A 6472-nucleotide genomic window follows, 5' to 3' on the forward strand; every position below is an offset into this window, starting at 1 on the left:
TACATGAACTCTGCAAGTTTAATATGGTGAATTGTAGAATTTGGATTTTTAGCCATTTAGACACATAGTAAAAACTCTGAAAAGTCACAGGGCTTTTTCTTTGTGACTTTTTCAAAAACATTTCAAATTGAGTTTAAAATTAAAAACTGCTGATTAGTAAATGAGCCCCTATGAGTCACTAAGAGGATCCATGACCATTTGTATAGGGTATAGAACAACGTGTTCACTGTTTATGTACTTACACAGTTATGATTACATGCTTTCTTTAAGTCTCTACCCTCTGGCAGTGTCAACTCATGCCACTACAATTTTCCATCTTGGCTCTAGTCATGGTAAACAAAGCTCTGAGCAACTGGGTCTCCACAGAACTGTCACTATCAATATCTCCTACAGTGTAGCTCTAAGTAGCACTGGTTTAGTAAACAGGCAAATAACACCCTCTTCAAATGTTGGACCTAGCCATAAGACACACACACAATAGTTGTAATTACCTCTATATCATATGGACTGTGGATGCCACATATTATGTGCACCCAGTCTGCAGAAAAGTAGAAGGAACTTTACATATAATATACCTGATGCAGTTATAGGATCTTTTATCTGGAATACTTTAGGACCTGAGTTTTTCCATATAAGGGATCTTTCCAAAATTTGTATTACCATATCTTAAGTCTGCTAAAAAACTTTTACACATTAAATAAACCCAATAGCATTATTTTGCCACCAATATGGATTAATGCAGTTTACTTAGGATCAAGTACAAGGTACTGTTTTATTATTGCAGAGAAAAAAGGAATTAGATGTTTTTTGCTAATAATGGAATCTATGGTAGAGGGCCTACCCACAATTCTAGCATTCTACTAACTGGTTTCTGTATAAAGAAACCCATAACTGTAATACACTTCTGTAAATTACACATTAACCCTACCAGCCACAAAGTAGATTCTATGACTTTGGAAAGAGGGCTATTAGCTTGATGACAAAGTAAGATGTACATTTTTTGGTCACACAATAATCACACACAATAATCAAATGAAAAAGCAATGCTTTGTTCCCAGAGATGCAATTTCAGAATGCATAGTTACAATTAAGCACTGTATATACCCAATAAAAGCAACTGCATAAACTGTTTTGTCTTTTCCAATCTTTTTTCAAGGATAGGAGGGCTTTTTTTTACCTTCTGAAATCTTGATTTATTATGTTAGCTGACCCCTGTAACAGCTGTACTCTAATTTGTCTAGGGCAGATATTTTTTCTTAAATATAAATAAATATAACTTTACATCATTATTTCATTAATCAAGAAAAAGGACAATAGTTCATTGTTACATTTAGCAATTCAGACTGTGGGGGACCTGACCTTAGAGAGCCTTACGAATATGATTATAGGCTGAAAACTGGGGCAGGTACTGGTTAACATGAAAACATGACATTTTCTGTCGGTTTCTGGGACCTTATATAATGTGAAGAAGTGATTTTGTCCTGGTTTTGCCTTGATGAATGGAACTGATGCAACCAAATATATCAATGTTTATTCAGGGCTTTTTGGGGCAAAGTTCATCTAATCTATGCAGACATGTCATTGTTAAATATGAAGCAGTCCTTTTTCCTTTAGAGTTGCCCCAGTTTTACTTGCTATATATGGCTGATACAGGTATGGGAGCTGTTTATCCACAAACCTGTTATCCAGAAAACTCTGAATTACAGGAAGGCCATCTCCCATAGACTCAATTTAAATAAAATCATTCTAAAATGTATTTCCTTTTTCTTTGTAATAATAAAACAGTTGCTTTTACTTGATTCTAAGACATAATGAATACTAATTGTAGGCAAAACCATTATATTGGATTTATTCAATTTATTCCAGACCTGTACTGTGTTTTCCATGCAACCTGTTGTGTGACTTCATTGGACTCTCCACCCAAGTCCCATGCATCTACTGCTATTCTAATATTCTATCTAGTAAAGGGCTATCTAGGATTTGTTGTAGGCTAGATGTAGGCTAGCAAAATCTAATGTTTTTGTTTATGTTGGTGTTTATGAGTATAAAACCCTTAGTGATAGCAAACATTTGCATTGTGTGCTCTAAGCAGCAAATAAAGTCTGTGCCAAGAGCATTATAAAATTATATCTTTTCTATCATACCTTTTTGCAGTGTATAGAAAGGTACACACCACAGGAAAATAATCTGTGATCGAGTTACAGTGCATACATTGGAAAATAATAGTAATAATAATATAGTCAGATGAGTCAGCCTTCACTCATTAACAACTATAAGTAGGATATGTAAAGAGTCCCCACATGCTTGAGTTCATGTTAAAGGTTCTTCTGGCTGCAAAATGAGGTGCATTAAACTGGCATAGCTGAAGTCCAATCATCAAGGTAAATGGCAATAGGTTTCAAGTCTTCATGAATAAATACCCGATTCAGTGTTCTGTAATAATAATACTTCCATCTATAGGGTATAAAAGGACATGGACTTTAGTGTGCATTACATCTAACCTTAGTTGAATACTTATAAGAGATTCTGGAGTTGCGCCAGTCAGACATTTTTTCTTAACATTAATGAAATAATAAATTGTTACTGTTTCATTCATTGTGAAGGAATAGGGTCACATTTTTCATGACAGACAATAAATGCAGACGCACAGTATAGAGAGCAACATGGACCCCTTACCATCATGCCCCTACCAGCACTTCCTAATTTGCACTTCTGAATAAAATACAAGGTAAAGCTGCACCCTGCAGCTGCCCCTTCTGAATACAGCATGGCCCAACACAGACAGCACTGTATTTATCAGGAAAGTACAGGTATTACACCTGTGGCACTCACAGTGGGGCACAGTGAGCAGACTTGGCCAACTGCTTTTAAATAGCCCCTATGTCATTTCTTTTTTCTGTTAAAATACTAAACCCAAAGCTGTTCAAAATGAATAAAATGTGCAAGAAAACATTTTAAAGGTCCTCACCAGGAAGAATTGCAATAAAAACAGCCTAACCCCCTAAAAATTATCCAGTGCAGTTTAGGGAGAAAAACGTTGCACAGGAATAATTACAAACCAGCCATAAAAACTATAATTTCAGCAACACAAGAGATGCCAAGGACAATATATGCCTTTTAGCTGCAGTGGATTATCAGTTCTGTCCCTTTGCAAAGCCTAGGCCTTGAGGGTTAGGTGCTTCAATTAGAATTTTCTTAAATAAGGGACTCAGTAACAGCACTTCTCCAGTAAATCCTAGTCATTTAAAACTATGAACAGGGTTGGGTTTAGAAGATTAGTTTCCTGTGACATGTAGGGAATACACATGCCTTGAGCTCAGGTCTTTGATGATGTATAGAAAGAAAACCATCAAAAATACTTGGCCACCAAGGGTCTGGAGAACCATATAAATCATCCAGTCATCCATTAATTGTGTACTCTACAGCACATTTTGGATCCAGCAATCCTTCATCAGGTACTTAGTCCCTACTAGTTAGGGTTGCTTGGATACCTGCAGGTGAGCGCCACAGTGTTAGCAGATCCACACATACAGAAATATATACTATATGTTGAAGGTTGTTTTCAGTCTAAATCCAGTCAGAGAGCTTGCAGGTTGAAATACCCAAAACCTTCCAATAAAAAAGCATTGAGCATAGCAGTTTATTATAATGATTGTTGAAATTTAAGTAAGAACCTATCTAGATATATAAATAAATGATGCCTCAATATTTTTCAGATGGCCATTTTTTTCAGCTGTAGCGTCAATGTATATACGGTTACTGTATGTAACTAAAAAGTGTTATATCTCAAAATATTGTTCAATACAATAGATTGCAATAATTCAGCCAATAGCAATCAATTTAAAAACAATTATTTTCAGTTTGTTTTATTGACTTTCCTATTTTGCATTTTGCCAGTATAATTCAATTCCCTTCTGTCCCACTTGCAACATTTTTACTGAAATGTGTCTCATCTATTTAATGTCACTAAGTAAGTTTTTCCAAGGATATAGCAATATAGCAAATTCAGTCATAGTTTCAACATCTACACAGTTGTGCACTTATGCTGAATGAATACTGCCGTCAGTCATTAAATGTGATGTACATCACTATAAATGAACCAATGCCTGTTTGAAATTTATCTTGCCCCTTAAATATCTTTGAATTGAATGCTGATGTAGGCTGGAGGGGCAGAACTAATGAAGTCTTCTTAATGCCTTCTGGCAGGAGTCATACTGCCATGGTTTTCCATACTAATATTTGTTTGTGTGCATAAAAAAATGTGATTTCACTTTACCTTTAGGGGACTTCCCAGGCATAATTCCAAGGATAAGTAGGTTGGTAGAAATGAAATAATTTGATTAAATAATGTCAGCCTGCGATAGTTTCTGTAAAGGACCTTAAAAATCAGCATTAACTACAATTTGTTTAATGGATGGAAGGAAACAGTCTAATCATCTGCAGCATCAGGAAACATAAGCAATGTTATATGTTTGTAGGGACCCATAGGGTTAACATGTCCCTATGGTTTTAAACCCTACAACTTCCTAGTTTATGCTGTTACTGGGCAAATACCCATGTATCAGTTTATAGTTTTGCATATGTGTCTTATTGGTTAACAGGGAAACCATTCCCATGGAGACCACTCCCTCTGATATAGTGTTTAGCAGGGGGTGGGTCTTCCTCCTTGGCTGCATCTGCTGACCCAGGTGGAAGTTACACTTAGCCTGGGATCAATAGGGCCCCAGTAAAGCCTTCTACCCTAGAGTCTGCATTTAGCTCTAGTGTTGGGGACCCCTTTGAATGAGGAGTAGTAAGTATCAGGATAATTTATAAGAGCACTTTCTAGGAAAGTGAGATAGGGAGATTAGTTAGAAAGAGCAGCTTTGGCTCCAACCAGAAGAGATTAGCTGGAAGTCCTCTTCCCTACAGGCATTGTTGCCTTAGAGCAGGGCCACAGTTAAGACGCAGGTATCAGGTCAGTTCCTATCCCTGATCCATAGTCGGCTGTGAGGGATCCTTGGCTGCTAAGGGACACCCTGAGGACACAGATACTTGTCCAGGCTACTCTCCACAGGGAGGCCATGTTGGTTGGTGGTTCTTAGCTTCCCCACCCTCGGCTGAGGGTGGGCTATACACCATATTTTTTTACCTTCTGTGCAACTACCTGATATCTCCTCTGTGTGAGTATTGCTATAACCCTGCATATTGATTGTATCTGACAATAAACCAATAAAGCCCATGTACACAGTTGCAGTGGGTTGTAGTTGCACTACACCTGAAGGTTTGAGTCGCGTGCACCCCATGCCCTAAACCTATACTAGCGGTGCTGTTGGCTTGGTTAAAGCCAAGAAGGGGTTACATGTTTATATTATATATGTCTGTGGGGTATTGGAGTTTGAAGAAATCCTTCCTCCAACCCCAGAGCCACTTGGTATGTGCTAATGTGCATCAGCCACAGAACTCTTCCCTTAGCCATTATTGATGCCACCTATCCCCCTTCACCTTGCTCACAGTACAGTCCTTCCTTCAGATGCTACACATCTCCTGTCCTTATCTTGACTGGGCAAGCAGAAAAATTGCATTTTATTCCTCAAGGCCCTTTAAACAAAAGGTTGGTGGTTTAGTCATTGAAGGGCAGCAGTGGGACAATGTTTTCAATGTGACAGTTTTACTACTTTATTTTCACTCATTGTCTCCTTTGTTTTGGTGATAAATTGAAAAGTGAATGCATAGATGGATGGTAAGGGAGTTTCTGGGGCATGACAATGGGCTAGCAAGGATTTTAATTAATTATTAATTTTATCCCTCATCCCATTTGTGATGAAAGATGTATAAAATTCCACAGCCAATTTGACCCAACTTCTGCACATAGTGACATCCTACAAAGCAAGCAATGCACCCATTTACTGAAAAACTGCTGGATATAGATTACCCTTAGGGGAGAATGGAATTCTTATTTTTTTTTGTGTAACATATTTGCTCTATTATGATCAGCATAGTCTTGTTAATAAACCCTTGTGTTTATGTTGTCAGTTATTTGAGACTGTGTGGCTTAGGCCTATATGTAATATGAGGAGGCAAATCTCTAATCCACAAAATCTTTTTGCTTATTGTATTGAGTAAAATCTCCATTAAAAAAACAAAAAAACACAATGAACCTTACAGTATTTTGCACGTGGAAGGATTAAATATTTAGCATTCTTTCTACGTGTTTTGACAAACACCCTCCGTAGTTAGGTGTTTCTAAGTTCCCCCACATCTCTGTTTTGTAGTGGCTTGAACTCAGTGTGAATTATGCTCTGCAGTTTTCTTATGCCAGTTCTGTATTCATTTCTAACTCCTGCAGTGTACAAGACATGTTCCCTAACGGAATATATGCAATATGTGTGTGGGCCTAAAATAAAATGAATGTTGACTGATCTTAGAAACGTTCCATGCCCAGCAGAGTGTTAGAATTGGTGCAAAATGTATCACTGGGTATTTTTGGCAT

This window comes from Xenopus tropicalis, chromosome 3, assembly GCF_000004195.4.
Source record: "Xenopus tropicalis strain Nigerian chromosome 3, UCB_Xtro_10.0, whole genome shotgun sequence".
Lineage (NCBI taxonomy): Eukaryota > Metazoa > Chordata > Amphibia > Anura > Pipidae > Xenopus > Xenopus tropicalis.